Source organism: Lissotriton vulgaris, chromosome 3_1 (genome assembly GCF_964263255.1).
Source record: "Lissotriton vulgaris chromosome 3_1, aLisVul1.2, whole genome shotgun sequence".
NCBI classification, from domain to species: Eukaryota; Metazoa; Chordata; class Amphibia; order Caudata; family Salamandridae; genus Lissotriton; species Lissotriton vulgaris.
This window is the reverse complement of record NC_141689.1, coordinates 451,848,190-451,864,646: the sequence shown is the minus strand read 5'-3', so window position 1 is coordinate 451,864,646 and position 16,457 is coordinate 451,848,190.

The following is a 16,457-nucleotide window of genomic DNA, read 5'->3' as shown; positions in this document are numbered from 1 at the left end:
TACTCGACATGTTTTGATAAAGCCAAACCAAAGATAGCATTTAACCGCGAGGATTATAATGCACTTAAGAGTATATGGTATGGCAATATCCCGGAACAGCTTAGGGAGTGGTTCCCGACAGCTGCAGACAGGCTCAGCTCATGCTAGAGCACCATCTCACATATTTCCAAGCACTCTGCCTCCAGGATTGATGAGGCCTTCCATAGGAGTGGCTGATAGGAACATATGTGTCCAGTTTAGGGTTAGGCACAGGCATACTGTACCTAAGTAAGAGGTGATTACACCAACTTACCCCAGCTGAGTGATCAGCCAGTTGTGTCAAATATGGAGGCCAGGCCAGGGGTGGCACAATACATGCTGCAGCCCCTGGTAGGCCTTGGCTACACCTATGCCCTGGGTACCTATGGTACACTGTTACAGGGGCCTATAAGGTGAACCAATTCCAATTGTGTTATGCACCTAAGGTACATGGAGTCCATTTTAAGGAGAGAGCAATCAGCCTGGGGCCCTGAATAGCAGGATCCCAGGCCAACTAAGTCAAAAACCAGCTAAACACCAGGCAAAAAGTTTGGGGGTAACCATAGTCAGATATCCACCTTCCTACATAACCCCCCCCCAAACGAAAGGAGATAAGGCTATCCTTGACCAGGTAAGCCTATATTGCCTAAGTGGCCATATAAGGAAGTACCAGCTCTGGCTTGGTAACCCCCTGTCTCATGGTCCACTAAGCAATCCCTCACCCTAAGGGTATCTGAGGGTCTCCACCATAGGGAATCTCTACCTGTGGTGTGTCTTTGCAAAGTCAAAGGCTGGTGTTGGGATGGAGTACTGAAGTGAGTTTCCTCTGTAGGGCTCAGCTTCCTCCAATCACTCTCCACCATGTGTGCCTTTCTTTCTCTGACTGAGTTGCACTGTGCTCTCAGGGTCAACCTCTGGCTACCTAAAGCTGGAGGCTGGGTCCCTCTGTTTGGCTTACTGGAGGGACAGGTCAGGTTTGGGGCCTTTTGGTCCCAGGTTTGGCTGTGCCCAACAATATCCATCTGGGGGAGGTCCCTAACTACTTTTAAGGGGGATCCCTCAGGAGTTTTTAAAGTTTTCACCTCACTAGGGCTACTAGTTTCGGTGCCCCTAATCTGTTGATGGGGGTGCTTTATTTGACAGGGGGCCCTTTGGGTCTCACTGTCCTTCTTGTCCTCTGCAGCCCTGGGCTGAGTAAGGCAAGGTAGAGAGGGGCAGGTTACCTGCTCCAGACTGGGTCCCTCCTGAGAAGGGTCCACTGCCATCAGAGGCTCTGTCAGGCCAGGCCTAACAACCTCTGGGACAGTTCCTTCATCAGGGGTAAGATCAGTTCCCTGAGGAGGCTGATCCTTTCCTAAAGTCTGGTGGGAGGGAGATTTCTCTTCCTCCTCAATGCTCTCTGTTTGGGTGGAGTGATCCATCATTTCAGGCTTCACTACCCATGTATCAGTTTGAGTTTGGGCTGTGGCCATCACAGCCCCACCAACCTTTTCAGGAGGAGACTCAGTTTGGGTATGGGCTGTTACTAGTACAGCCCTGCTACTCTTTTCAGGAGGGAAGTTATCTAAAGATGGGGCTGAGGTTTGCTCAGCCCTCCCAACCTTTTCAGGAAGGACATCTTGAATTGGGGCTGTAGCCATTACAGCCCCACTAACCTTTCCACGGAGATTTACCATTCTAGAATGGGTTTGCTGTTCAACCTCAGCCCAGGCTGAGATTTCCAAATCATTACCCAGTAGGCAATCTACAGGCAAGTTTGCTGACACTGCCACTCTCTTTGGGCCAGTGACACCTCCCCAGCTAAGATTGACTACTGCCATGGGATGATTGGATTCTATGCCATCAATGTTTGTCACCTGATATTTGGCATCAGGTAAAAGTTGCCTTGAGGGGACTAGACATTCAGCCACCATGGTGATGCTAGCCCCTGTGTCTCTGAAGGCCTCAACTTTCAAGCCATTGATGAGGGGCTCCTGTCTATACTTGCTCAAAGTGTTTGGGCAAGCAGTGAAATTGGCAAACCCCATGCCAGTCTCATAGACAAGAGTATCTGAGTTAGGGGACCTGGATAGGCCAGAGTCCACCTGTCCTCCAAAAGTAAACCCACCCAAATTCTTGGGGGTGCTCCCACCACCTGGGGGACCACTGCTAACAGTGACAGGAGGTGTTGGAGCCTTACCTGGAGGTATATTCTCCTTATTGCCATTCTTGGGACAACAGCTATCTGTTTTGTAATGCCCCACCTGTTTACAGGTATGACAATAAGGCTTTTTCTGGGATGTAGAAGTGTCTTGGGACCCACCCCCATTCTTGGAGTTTTGGGGCCCTGGGGAAGTCTTTTCCTTACTTTTATCCCCACCCTTCTCTTGAGGCTTGGTAGTCTCTTTCTTTTGGTCACCACCCTGGTTCTTAGGCCTGATCCTGGTTCTGACCCATTTGTCTGCCCTCCTACCCAATTCTTGTGGGGAGGTCAGATCAGAGTCAACCAGGTGCTGATGTAGAAGCTGATTTTGACAATTACTTAAGATTTGCTCTCTCATAATTAAATTATACAATCCTGTATAGTCAGTAACCTTACTTCCCAGCAGCCAGCCCTCCAGAGCCTTAGTGGCACACTCAACAAATTCAGACCAGTCCTGAGTCTGTGTCTTCTGGGTATCTCTGAACATTAACCTGTACTGTTCAGTGGTTAAGCCTAACCCATCAATCAGAGCACTCTTCAGGACCATGTAGTTTCTAGAATCCTCATCACTAACTGTGAGGAGTCTGTCTCTGCCTCTACCTTCAAAGGAGAGCCACAAGATTGCTGCCCACTGCTCCTGAGGGATCTGCTGTACCATGCAGGCTCTCTCAAGTGCAGTCATCCATTTGTGGATATCATCCCCAGCTTTGTAGGGGGGCACAATCTTACTCAGGTTTCTTGTATCAAAGGACCTGTCTTTATCCTTCTGGATATTGCTGCCACCAGTGGATCCTAATCCACTCTCTCTAGGCTGTCTTGCTCTAGCAAGTTTCTCCTTAGCCAGGGCAACCTCTAACTCTTGCCTCTGGATCCTAAGCTCAGCCTCTCTCATCTTGGCCTCATGTTCCCTTCTCTGAGGGCTAGTCATCTCCTTTCTGGAGTGACCATGAGAGCCTCTAGAGACATGGGAGGTATTGGATTCACCTGAGTGATGCCTCCTCCTCCTATGGCCCTGGTTAAGTCCACCTGGGGGTCTGAATGGGTTGTTACCTGATTCATTCCCAAGTTGACTTAAGTTAGCCTGGTTCAGTCTACTGACCAGCACCTGACTATTTCTGTCATCATCTGACTCACTGCTTTCCACCTCTTCCTCCTCTTCTTCTTCCTCTTCCTCTTCATCTACCTGAGGAGCTCCAGTGGTGGAGGCTTCCTCATCTACTAGGATGATAGGGGTAGGGGTGTCTACAGTGTCATCCTCTGAAGGATGGCCTCCTTCAGCATTCCCTGTGGGGTTTGCTTTAGAGGTCTTTAGAGCCTCAGACTGATCCAAGAGCTCTCTTAGGTGGTCTGTAGTAGGGGAAGGCCCTGTCTTCAGACCCCTTAAGACACAAAGCTGTCTTAATTCCTTAAAGGGAAAAATAGCAAACTGGGATGGTGCCCTTGGAGGGTCACTCTCAACAGGAGTAAGTCCACTGGACCCTTCTGTTCCAGACATTGCTCTAGTGTGGGTGGATGTGTTGCAATCTACCTACACTGGTGTTTACCTACTAAACCTATCTAGTAGTTGTAGCTAGGGTGTGCTACTCCCTTTGCTCTACAACGACTAAGTTCAGTAGAACTTAAGTATACTAGTCTTGTTTTATATGTACCTAGCAGGTACCTGTATGATCTTTCAAATGATAATCTCAAAGATTGTAATGGTAAAACAACAGCAAGCTCAGATCCCACCGCTGCCACCAATGTGAGAAGTTGGCCTGGTATATAATGCTCACTAATTCTAGTGATCACTTTGTACCATGCCAAGCAACCCTTATGATGATGGTTGTAATTCAACCTTGTAGACCAGTTATCCTAGTGGTAACGTGGACAAAGCAGTCTTAGGCTAAACTCTGAAAGGCATGTGAAGCCAGCTGTTATACCATACACAACCCCCTTGAATACCAAATGAAAGGGACACCACACAGATATATATTGAAAATATATATTGATTTATTAACTATTAAAATCCTCTGGACTCTTTATGAGTACAGAAGCACAAGCGTTAAATCACAAGACAGTTTAAAATACACAAAAGTTGCACAATATGGATGAGCCCTAGGGGCCACCTAAACCATATACTAAATAAGTGGTATAAGGGATACCAGGAGGAAAGTGAAGAGGCCTAGGGCCTGGGGAATCGCTGGAGCTATTCGAGACTGGAGTTAGCTAAGTCGGGAAAGGCCCACGGGACTCGGGTGCAGTGTCCAAAGTGCACGCACTTCTCAATACAAAGTCTATGGTGCGTAAAAAGCACAAAGTTAGAAAGTTAGGAACCTTCCGAGTGACCTACGGAGCTGAAACTTAAAACACAGGCCCTTGGGATGTGTACCAGTGCAGGAGCACCGGCGGAGCTGAGTTACCTCACCCACAGGAAGCGGGTGCACAGGGTCGAAGATGTGTCGGGTTTCGTCACGCTGGTCGATGGTGCTTGGAGCAGGAGATGCTGCAGGCGGCTCGATGAGAAGAGTTCCGGTGGATCCAAGGGTGGATCTGTAGATGTGAAGACCTGAAAGCAGAGGGGACAGTGTTCAAAGTCACTAGCCAGTGACTGCCGTGGAACCAGAGTGGAACCAGGTGATGTCGGGTGCAAACAGGCGTTGTCGGGTAGCTTCTTTCAGCAGCCACGTGGATACCCGGGGTCGAGGACGTCCAGGAGTCGGTCACGAGCTGTCCCACGTAGGCTTCTCGCTGTTGGCGGTGTCGGCGACCTGATCGGAGCAAACAGGCCTTGGCAAATGCAAGCCACGCAGAAGTTGAAAGATGCTGTTCACTCGGACCAGCAAGGTCAGAGCGGGTGCTCCTTTTCACAGGAGCTTGGGTAGGTCTGGAGCAACCAGACCTGCTGTTTAAATCTTCGGGTTCGTCGCCAAGATGGCCGCTGGCCGCGTGGCTAGTGGCCGGGATGGCGCGTCGAGTGGCACAGTGCAAAAGGGCCCCACGCAGATCGTGGAGATGCTGGGGGGCTGATCTTCGGTGCAAGGGCTGCTCGGTGGTGGGGGTTCTCAATCCCCAAAGCACAACGTCGAGGATGCCTCAGAAGCTGCGCAGTCAGCTTTTCGGGTGTCTTTCAAGAGGTCCGGTCCCACGTCACTCGGTGCCTCCACGGGTCCCTTCTTTGCAGGGACTGTGGATCGGGCTCTGAGAGGTCTGGGAATCTGGTTCTTGTCGGGCTCTGGGCTCGGGCTCCGGCGGGAGGCGGCGGCAAAGCAGACGTCGAGTTGCTGGTTGGTACCTGTGTTCACAGGGTGGTCACTCCTTGGCCACAAGGGAGATTCTTCTTCAGTCTTCTGTGCAGCAGAATGTCGAAGTCCAGTCTTCTTCTTAGTTTAAGTTGATTTCGGGATGATCTGCTGTGCAATGGCACTGCTCCCCCTCTTATTCCAATCTAGGGGGTGGATCACCTACTAGGTCCCTCCTCTGGGAGGAACCAGGAAGGGGGGCGGTTACACCCCCTTTCCTTTGTCCAGCTCCGCGCCAGGACTGGGGCTGGAAGGCCCCAGAACCGGTTTGGGCTGGCCTATGCACGGGGACACCTTGTGTGCCCCGGGCATGTCTGATTCTATTCAGCCCTGTCCTACCCAATACACAAAATCCTGTCTGGGGTGGTGCTCGCACCTCCCAAGGCAGGAAACCCTTTGTCCAGGCCACCATCTGCCGAGTTTCGGTCAGCAGCAGGAGGCCAGACTTGTGTCTGTGGTGGCAGCGTCCATTTTGTGAAGCTGAGGCTCTGTTTAACTTTAACCGGGGTTAAGGCTACACACATGTCGTGTCCCTCTAGAAGGGTGGAATGCTATCCCCGTCGCCAGAACTGGCGAGGGGATAGTATTCCAATTCGTATGACACCTTACTCGACATGTTTTGATAAAGCCAAACCAAAGATAGCATTTAACCGCGAGGATTATAATGCACTTAAGAGTATATGGTATGGCAATATCCCGGAACAGCTTAGGGAGTGGTTCCCGACAGCTGCAGACAGGCTCAGCTCATGCTAGAGCACCATCTCACATATTTCCAAGCACTCTGCCTCCAGGATTGATGAGGCCTTCCATAGGAGTGGCTGATAGGAACATATGTGTCCAGTTTAGGGTTAGGCACAGGCATACTGTACCTAAGTAAGAGGTGATTACACCAACTTACCCCAGCTGAGTGATCAGCCAGTTGTGTCAAATATGGAGGCCAGGCCAGGGGTGGCACAATACATGCTGCAGCCCCTGGTAGGCCTTGGCTACACCTATGCCCTGGGTACCTATGGTACACTGTTACAGGGGCCTATAAGGTGAACCAATTCCAATTGTGTTATGCACCTAAGGTACATGGAGTCCATTTTTAAGGAGAGAGCAATCAGCCTGGGGCCCTGAATAGCAGGATCCCAGGCCAACTAAGTCAAAAACCAGCTAAACACCAGGCAAAAAGTTTGGGGGTAACCATAGTCAGATATCCACCTTCCTACACCCCTGAACTCTGCTGTGTAAATTCTGACCTACCTAGAGGGCTTGATCCAATTGGAGGCCTCGGGAGGTTGTTTCCTGCTGTTTGGGGAGCTGGAAAAGAAGAAGACGAAAAGATCTGCAATTGCCACACATCGCACACAGTGCGAGGAAATTCCTGTCGCCGCGAACATCGTTGCATCCTCTGTTGCAGCTGCAAGAACCGATGCATCGTTCACTTGCGGAGCACATCGCCCCGGTGAGAGAAGATTCCTGCAGCTGTGAACATTGTCGAAGAGCCTGTCTTAGATACGAGAACTGGCAAACCGCTTGCCTGCGGAACGCATCCCTTCGCTGCAAACATTGTCACAGAGTCCAGCACCAATGCATCAAGGGGCCGCGACAGAAGAGGATCAACACTGCGCCGCGCATCACTGCTGCACTAAAGATTGTCGCCCCTGAGATTGTCGCATTGTGCCTGTGTGAGATGCAACCACCAGAGAACCTGCAAACCGGAATCCATACAAGGTATCACATCGCCTCCAATACAGACCGGATTCGGCATAACCCGCCCGCTGCGTGCAGAGGGGTTGTCACATCGCCTCCCCAGGGTCTCAGGAGTGACGCGTTGCTTGTTTTCTGATGCTGCAGCTACCGTTTGGAACTTTTGTCACATCTACAGGTACTTTGGGCTAAAAGTGATGCAACTGTGGATTATATTGGTGCAAACCCTTGGACTCTTTTTAAAGTCTTATTTTCATATTTTGGAACAGTATATGTTGGATTTTTGTTGTTTTGGTCTTGTGTAGTCTAGATAAAAATACTTTATTTTTCTAACCAGGTGTGGAGTCCATTTGTGGTGTTTTCACTGTGTTACTGTGAGTGTTGGTACAAATACTTTACACATTGCCTTTGATAAGCCTGTCTGCTCGTGCCAAGCTACCAAGGGGGTGAGCAGGAGTTATCCAAAGAGTGTATCCCCATTACCCTGACTAGAAGCAAGGGTCCCTATTTGGACATTGGTACATACCTCTGCCAACTAGAGACCCCCTTATCTAACAGGGGTCTGTTCCATTCCACTATGTAGCGGAGGCAGGATGCCTGGAAATAACCACTAATCAAAGGGAGACCCACCCCACCCGCACTCTTCGGGCAGACCATTTGAGTTACCGAAAGGTGTGGCTTCTTTCCCTCCACACAAACATATTGATAAGGGTCTGCAATTGCGCTATCACCCACAGCAGAGGAGTCATGGGGATGATTTGAAAAATATAAAGAATGCACTGGAGAACTGTCATTTTCACTGCCGCCATCCTCCCAAACCATGCTAATCGCAGTTGCGACCAAGCGTTCGGCGCTTTGGCCTTGTGTTTCAAGAGAGTCGCATAGTTTAGAGCAACCGTCTTTGTGATGGTCATGCAAGGCGGATACCCAAGTATATGTCATGCTGGGACCAATGGAACGGGAACTGTTGCCGGAGACCATCCACGTTAGCTGGAGGATCAACAAGTTCAGTATGCTTGTTTTGCCCAGGTCGACTTTAAACCCAGACACCTCACCAAAGGGGAGCAATTCTTCAAGGAAAGCCGGCAGGGTTGAGTGAGGATTGGTGAGGGATAGTATCACACCGTCTGCATACAGACTGATCTTGTGAACAACAGCCCTGAATTTCAAGTCTTCTATGCGCGTATACGTTGGGCCAGTGGCTCCATATAGAGCGTGAATAAGAGGGGGGATAAGGGACTACCTTGGGGGGTCCCCCGAGATATCGGGAAAGCGGCTGATCTATTGCCATTTACTCTCACAAATGCCTCGGGTGCGCAGTAGATACATTTGATCCACTTTATGTAGTTATCCCCAAACCTGAAGCAGGGCAGGGTATCAACTAAATAGGCCCTACCCACCCTATCGAAAGCCTTTCTTGCATCAATAGATAGGAAGAAGGTCTGCCTACCCGATCTCTGTACGCTATCCATGATGATATTGTCCCCCCCTTGTTGTGAAGGGATAAAACCCGCCTGGTCAAGGTCTATTAAGTCTGCCATAAGGGGGTTTATGCGCTCCGCTAAAATACCAGCAAAGATCTTTGCATTTATTTGAGGAGGGATATGGGCCTGTAGGAGCCACAGTCTTGCGGATCTTTAGCAGGTTTTAGAATGACCAAGATAGCAGCCTCTAACATGGACAGCATTACTGCCCCGTCTCCAAAAAGGAATTAACAATTTAGTTAAAAAGGGAGCTAGCTCTCTACAAAAGGTTTTATAAAAAGAATCCGAAAAGGTGTTGGGCGTGGTGACTTGCCAATTTTCAATCTGGATATAGCTGTCTTCACTTCTTTGATTCAAATGGCAGAATCAATTAGTTCTGCTGTAGTTTTGGGGAGAGCAGATATCGCACAGGCATTCAAATATAAAAGAGGATCCTGTGCCGGCGGGTCCTGCCCAGTGTACAGGGTGCAAAAGAATGAACGGAAGGCTTCTACTATGTGCATATCAGCGCTCTGTTCCTCACCGTTTTGAACCCTGATTGATTGAATGAGAGCTATCTGTGTTTCAGCCCATAGTCTGTGGGCCAGGAGCCTACCACAGCTATCACGACTAAGGTAGAATTTGTGGCGAAGGCAAAGAAGAGCATACTCCGCCCTATCGAGATCAAGATGCTTCAACAGGCACCTTCAAATCTCCAACTCCCTCCACACCTTCGGGCCCCAGTTGTTTTGTGAGTAGATTCAAGTTCCTCCACCCCTTTCTCTAGCTCTCTGCACTTCTCTTTCCACAGTTTGTTTTCGGCTGCAAATATGGCTACGAATTCACCCTTAGTGACCAGTTTCTGGGCCTCCCACACCACAGATAGCGACGCTGAACCCACGTCATTAAGCTGTAAATAGTCCTCCAATTTTCATTTAATGCATTGCACCGTTCCAGCAGAGTGCAGGAGACTCTCCCACAAACGCCACCCAGGGGGATCGCATGTGAGGTCTGCGCAGGGACGTATACCGCAATGAGGGCATGATCCGACAAGGTCGGGGGCTCGATTATGACAGTGTGCAGTTGACGAGCTAAGGGAGTGGAAGCCAGAAAATGGTCAAGTCGAACATAGGTTTTGGGGGCTGCTGAGTAGTAAGTGTAGTCCCTTACCCAGGGTGTTGGGTGCACAAAACATCATGCAGGCCATTGTCTGTCAGCCACTCCCCACCCTGTGGAGAGAACGCCCCCATTTGGTTTGATCTTTGACCTGATCTGTCCAACTCTGTGTCCATTACTAAGTTAAGGTCCCCTCCCACCAGAATTGCAACATCTTGCATCGCAAGGACCTCTGTGACAGCAGTGAGGATAAAGGTTTCCTGTTGTGTGTTTGGAGCATAAAGTGAGGTCAATGTTAAGTGTAAACCCACCCACTGCAACTGAAGCGCTACCAGGCGTCCCTTGATTTCTACCACAGTTGCAATGACTTTGCCTAGAAAGTGAGCTCCAACTAAAATTGCTCCCCCATTTTTTGGGGATGGTACTGCAGACCAGAACTGCTGTGGGAAGCACCTAATGCACACACGGGAGTGTCATTAGAAAGAAGGTGTGTTTCCTGAAGAAGACAAATATCGCCCCCTGTATATTCCAGCAAGGCTAGGACAGCTGATCTTTTCACTGGGTTGTTTAGACCCCACACATTAAGGCTAACTATCTTAAGGGTTTTCCCCATCGGGTGGGTGAGGAGGTGCAACGAACTGCTTTGCAGCATCCCGCTGACTAGGCCTGCATTGATCCAAATTTCCCCATGTCTTGACATGGACATGAGACCCCCCCAAAAAAATAACAATAGCTAAAAATACCATCAAAGACCAAAAAGTCAGGAAATGGAGAACCAGGCCATGATTAGTTCAGCAACAAGTCGTGCAGAGAGCGTAGGCCGCCCTCATCGCAAGCAGAGAGTTTGTCAGCGAGTATCGGGGATAGCCACCCAAGCCCCTCCCGGCAGCCCATCACCGCCTCCTGCTCCTTGGTCATCGTTGCCTGGTCAGGCTTCAGGGTGAAGGTCGGCTTGCCAACTTGCTGCCATTGCGTTGATGGACGAGAAGCACGCTCCCTAGGTCTCTCTACCTGCTCCACTGTCATCGTGCTATCAAGACCAAGTACCTCAAGGGCCTCAGTGAGAGACCGAATCTGGTGTAGTTTCCCTTGTAGTTTAAATATGGTGCGGAAGGGATGGCCCCTAGAGTAGGGGAAGCCTTGCTCACGAAGATGGGAGGTGACCTCCCTGAATTCATGCCATTTGAACAAAGTGGAATCAGCCAAGTCCTGGAAAATAGTGGGCATCTGGCCCCAGAACTGGATTGGGTGAGCCTCCCATGTCCTCCGAATTATATTTTCTTTTAATGGGAAGCTAAGGACACACACAAGGATGTCCGGCTGTGGTGCTTTGTTTCCTCGGGGGAGACCCACTCTTTGGACACGATCCATCTGGATGTCAGTCGTGTCATCTTTGCCCTGGATCTGCTGGAACAGAGCACCGATGTAAGCCCTTAGATCGTCCCCTTCCTATCGCCATGGCACACCTCAGATCCGTATATTATTCCACCAAGAGCGGTTCTCGAAATCTTAGGCATGTGCTTGTAGATCTAAATGCTGCTCTTGGAGGCGGAGCATGTCTTGTTGCAATTGGTGAAGGTCCTCATCCCAGCTGAGTTCATGCTCTTCTAGCGTGGCCACACATTCTCCCACCTCATCTATGTCCCTTCGTACCTCCAGGAGATCCGCGAAGAGCTGGCCCTTAAGTTCCTGTATGTCTTCCTTTATGGCAGCAAATAGTTCCATCTTAAAAGTCTTAGTGGCCGTCCTTCCAAGGCCCCATTGTATCTCTCATTGGCGGGGATAGTGGACCAAGGTTGCTTCAGAAGCATTTCCTTCAGTGTTTTGTCTTTCTTGGTGTGTGCTGCCACCATAATGCAAATACTGAGTGTCAGTGCTCCTCTCTCACCCAGTCAATCATGGGGACCCACAGCTCTCTGGGTGGCCAGCTATCTATGCTCAACACCGGCCACTTTCAGTGAGTCACCTCCTCCCTACCAGCTTGCAGGCATCTGCCAGTGGGATGGATCGCAGGGGAGCTGTGCAATCCAGGTTGGGCCCAAATGTCCCTGCTGCCGGATACTGACTCAGTTCAAACTTGGTGGGGCAGGCCCCAAGGCGACCCCCCACCCGGGTCCTCCACGCCGCGCTACAGGGCTTCACTCCCTCTCGGGCACAGGGCTGATTGTTGCTCCGTGTACATGTCCCATGTCACTGCGTGGGCTCGTCTATCACCTCACCAAAGCAGGCCAATGCAGTTCCGAATTCACCCCTCACAGGTCTTGACGGGCCCACCCCACCTCAAGGGCCCACGAGGCTCAAAATAGGGTTCTAGTCGGGGCAGCGTTGCCAGAAAGTTGTCGTTTCCATCAGTGTCCCTGAGAGGCCGTTGCACTGGGATCCAGGGCCAGCCTCTCAGCGTCTCCTCTCCTATAAGGCAGCGAAAGGCCACGGGAGCCAGGAAGCCCGGCACACCTCCCATTCCCCGGGCGCATCAGGGCTCTCCTCCCCTCTCTGAGCTCTTCTGGGCCGAAAGCAAGGCCCCAAATCAATCCCCGTCACCGGAGGACTCACACCGCAGTCATCTGCTGTGAGAGGTCGCCCCCCACTCAGCTAAACCAGCTCCCCCGCGTTATAGTAGAGTCCACTGCCAGCCCAAGGAGCCAAATGAGTGGTCCGTGATGGCGAGTCCCCTAAGATGGCAGGTCCTGTGCAGCCCCGCACTCCGGCCTTCGCACTATTGCCGACTCTCACCTGCTTCAGACCAGTGTCTCATGTTGGCTCAGCTCCCCAGGCCCCGCAGGCCCCCCGCACTTTACAGCGGCAGGCGTCCACACAGTGGTAGCGTCCTGCTCCTCCGCCGCCGGGCCACACCACTCAGGATGCGCCTCCCGGTCACATGCCCTCTCGCTCTGGGTGCCGACCCGCTGCTCTGGCCCTCGACTCCGGCACCGGCAGGGAGCGGCCGATTCTCTGGAAACTCAACTGGCAGGTACGACGCTGATCACTGGAGCTGCCCGGTCCCATCACAGTGCTCCAGGAAACTAGGATTGGGCTCGATCACAAAGCTATAGGGTGGTGGCACCGGAGGACAACATCCTGCGTTCTACCTAGCCGCCATCTTAGCCACGCCCCCGTAGTCTGGATTTTTGAGTGGGTGTATCAATATATTAGGGTGTGAGGAGGTGCATCAGTTTGATCATGTGGATGATGTCATCAGTGATGTTATCAGTGATGTCATTTGAGATGTCATCAGTGATGTCACTGACCATGTCATGAATAATATGTGAAATCATCAGCAGTGCATTGCGGGGGCGAGAGTTATAGTTAGCTGAACTAACTCTAATGGCCGAATTTCACTGGTTCTGTATGAGTGAAATATATAACGTCCCTGAAACCTGTGGTTTTTTTCAGTGAATTTCCAAGGTTTTTCAAATGCTAATTTCCAACTACAACGTCTCTGACACCTATGGTGTTTTCAGTGAATTTCAAAGGTTTTTTTAATGCTAATTTCTAACTATAACGTCCCTGAAACCTATGTTTTTTCAGTGAATTTCGAAGGTTTTTTAAATGCTAATTTCTAACTATGCTTTCAGAGGTTGGAAATGTGAAGAAAAAGGAACAAAGGCACAGAAAGAAGCAAACGAAATACAGAAAGAGGCAATAGAAGTCCAGAAAGATAAAGTAAAGTGCAGGAAGAAGCAAGAGATGTGCAGAAAGAACCAACAGAGGAGCAGAAAGAAACCTTGTGGCAAAGACATCCTGTGCCCTCAACTTTTTGCTGATGGGTACTGGTGGTAACTAGCTCTGACTAACCAGGTCTAGAACCAATGCTATGCTAAAAAACACTTAGAATACAGTGAAACACCTACATACACTAGGGAACCCTATGCCTTGGTGTACTCCTGTGATTGGCATGACCTGCACTGTATGGTAGGTAGATTAAAGCTACCTTTAAGTCAGAGATGCAGAAAGATGCTTCTTCAAGTAGTAGTCATGTTTGAGAGTGGTGGAGAAAGGATGCCGGGCCTCCAATCAGCGCTCAGGAATTCATCTGCATAGGAATTACAGGAGAAAACCAGTAGGGCTTCTTGGGCCCCAAACTCCCTTAGGAGTAAATTTTTCTGTGAATTTCAAAGGTTTTTTAAATGCTAATTTCTAACTATGCCTACAGAGGTAGGAAATGTGAAGAAAGAGGAACAAAGGCACAGAAAGAAGCAAAAGAAATGCAGAAAGAGGCAATAGTCTGCCACGAGGTGCGTTTGTAGAGTGGTGGATAAAGGGGGCATGCCTCCAAAGAAGTCTTAGCAATCCCACTGTGTGGGATTTACTGGAGGTAACAAGAGGGGTAGTTGGCCCCCAAGTACATCCTTGCGGGCCAACTACCCCATCTATTACCTTCAATAAGTCCAACACAGCAGCATTGGTAAGTACTCAAAGCAGGCCATGCCCCCTTTGCCCAACACTCTCCAAACACGCTCCATGGTGCACTCTTGGATGGGGATTCAAGTCCCCTTCGCTGTTGGGGGTCCTATAGGGGCCCACTAGCCTACCTCTTACCTCCAGTAAGCCACACACAGTGGGATTGCTGGGAGGTAGAGAAAGGCCACACCCCCTTTCTACACCACTCTGCAAATGCACCCCCTGGTATGTTGTTAGTTGAGGAATTAATTCCCCTTGAATACTGAGGGTCCCTGGGGGCCAACTAGCCCACCTGGTAGCTCCAGTAAGCACCACATAGCTGGATTGCAGAGAGGTGGTCGGAGGCCACGCCCCTTTTTACACGCTGCAAATGCGGCTTCTGGTGCACTGCTGCTCAGAGGATGGAGTACACTTGTGTCCTGAGGTCCTCAAATTAATTGGTGAGTGCCCCCGGGACCTGGCCCACACGGGGGTTTATAGGAAACAAAGCGCAGGAGCCTGCGCTTCAGTTTTTTATTATTACACGGCAGGATTCGTGCACCCAGCGCAAATTCTGATGATTTTTTTTTTTAAAACAAAAGTTTTTGTGGGACCCCATCAGCAGGCCTTGGGGGCCAGGGTGTTCCTACCCTGCCCCCTTTTCTTGTTTTTTTATGTTTTTTTCACAGTTTTCTCGTGACTCGGTTTGGTTAGGAGTGTTGGCAGCCAATCAGAGTGAAACCCTCCTCGTTGCTCAGATATTTAAACTTTTCTTTTTCTAATTTCTCCGATACTACTGAATGGTCGCTTTCTGAACCAAGAGTTACCTTTTTTCAAAATTTGGTCTAATCCAGTTCAGTAGTTCAGGCTGTTGTCTGTAATAAAATTTCCTATGGAAATTAACATAGGGAAAACGTGTTTTGGGACACCCCTTTTTTCTCAGCCCCCGCTCAACGAATCACCTCGAAACGTTCAAGACAGGAGCTGTCCTCAATGAACCTTTGTTTTGGAAAGTTTTGCATGGATTTGTCAAACGGCGCCAAAGATATTGGCAAATGAAAAAACGCTTTTCGAATAAAAATGAGGTCCTAACTATAACTGCCTACTGGCGACCGCCAGTAGGTAATATTATATGTAAGGCTTCCTGTTTTCCTGTTTTCTGTTTTTACTGATTTTTTACAGATAAATACAGACAGAAAACCACTTTTTTTCTTGTCTGTATTTATTTTTAAATATGCATAACAAGGGAAATTGAGTTGCTTTTTGAGTGATTCTAAATAATATCTGCCATGACTGTCATGGCTGTCAATCCAATAGCTGTTTGGGTTGACAGATAAGGGTGTTTGAAAAGAAGGGAATTTCAGTAAAAAGCCCCAAACTGCAGTAGATATGCACAAAGTTGATACTGAAATGGCATATTTTCCTATAAGTTTATTAATTTATCTTCTTTCTGCTCAGATCACTGAAACCTGACAGGCATTCGAGCATGGGTGCATATTTATTGGTTACATAAAGGTGTAAATATACCAGTTTCAGTATAATTTATTTCACAAAACCCCAAATAAATATGGATGAATACAGATAAAATTAGAAAAAAATAAATATGGATAAATATAGGGGGAAATGTAAAAAAACGGGATCCCTAAATGCATATATCCCCCAGGGTTCTATCTGAAACAATCTGCCACTGGACATACACAAAAATGTGATGGGATGTCCTCACACACCACCAGGTGTCATACTTCATCATAGGACACCCCACACTTTCTAAAAACCTGGTTTGTTAGAGAACAGGCCTGCACCTTAAATCAGGGAGGCACTACTACCTAAGAACAGACCTGTGACCTATACAGATTGAAAACCAATGTAACATCCTAAATAGACTTTTACATTTACTACAAATATCACTTGGTGTTAAAAACCAGCATGGAGGAAAAGGGAATTAGTACTCCATTACTACATGCACCCTGAACATATTTCTGCCTGATGGCTCATGCTGGTCTGTGGCATACTTCAGGACGGAAACACAGGATCCAGGTGTGGCATCTACACGCTTTTGTGCCACTGATAACAAAAGTGAACTTTGTCTCCCTTTCATGTACCAGGCCCAGGAGAATCCCGCTATCGGGTTATCCGGGCCGTACGCAGGAGGGGCTCACACTTTAGTCAAGGTTGTGTCCACTACTTCCTCCCAATATTGTATTTGGAGGTAAGCTCATCCTTGAGGCCCCATAGCCTCTAGTTCCCGGCCTTGGATATCCTCCAGAGGTGTTTGTTTGGATGTAACATATGGGCACACATAGAACCTATACAACTAACTGTTGACAA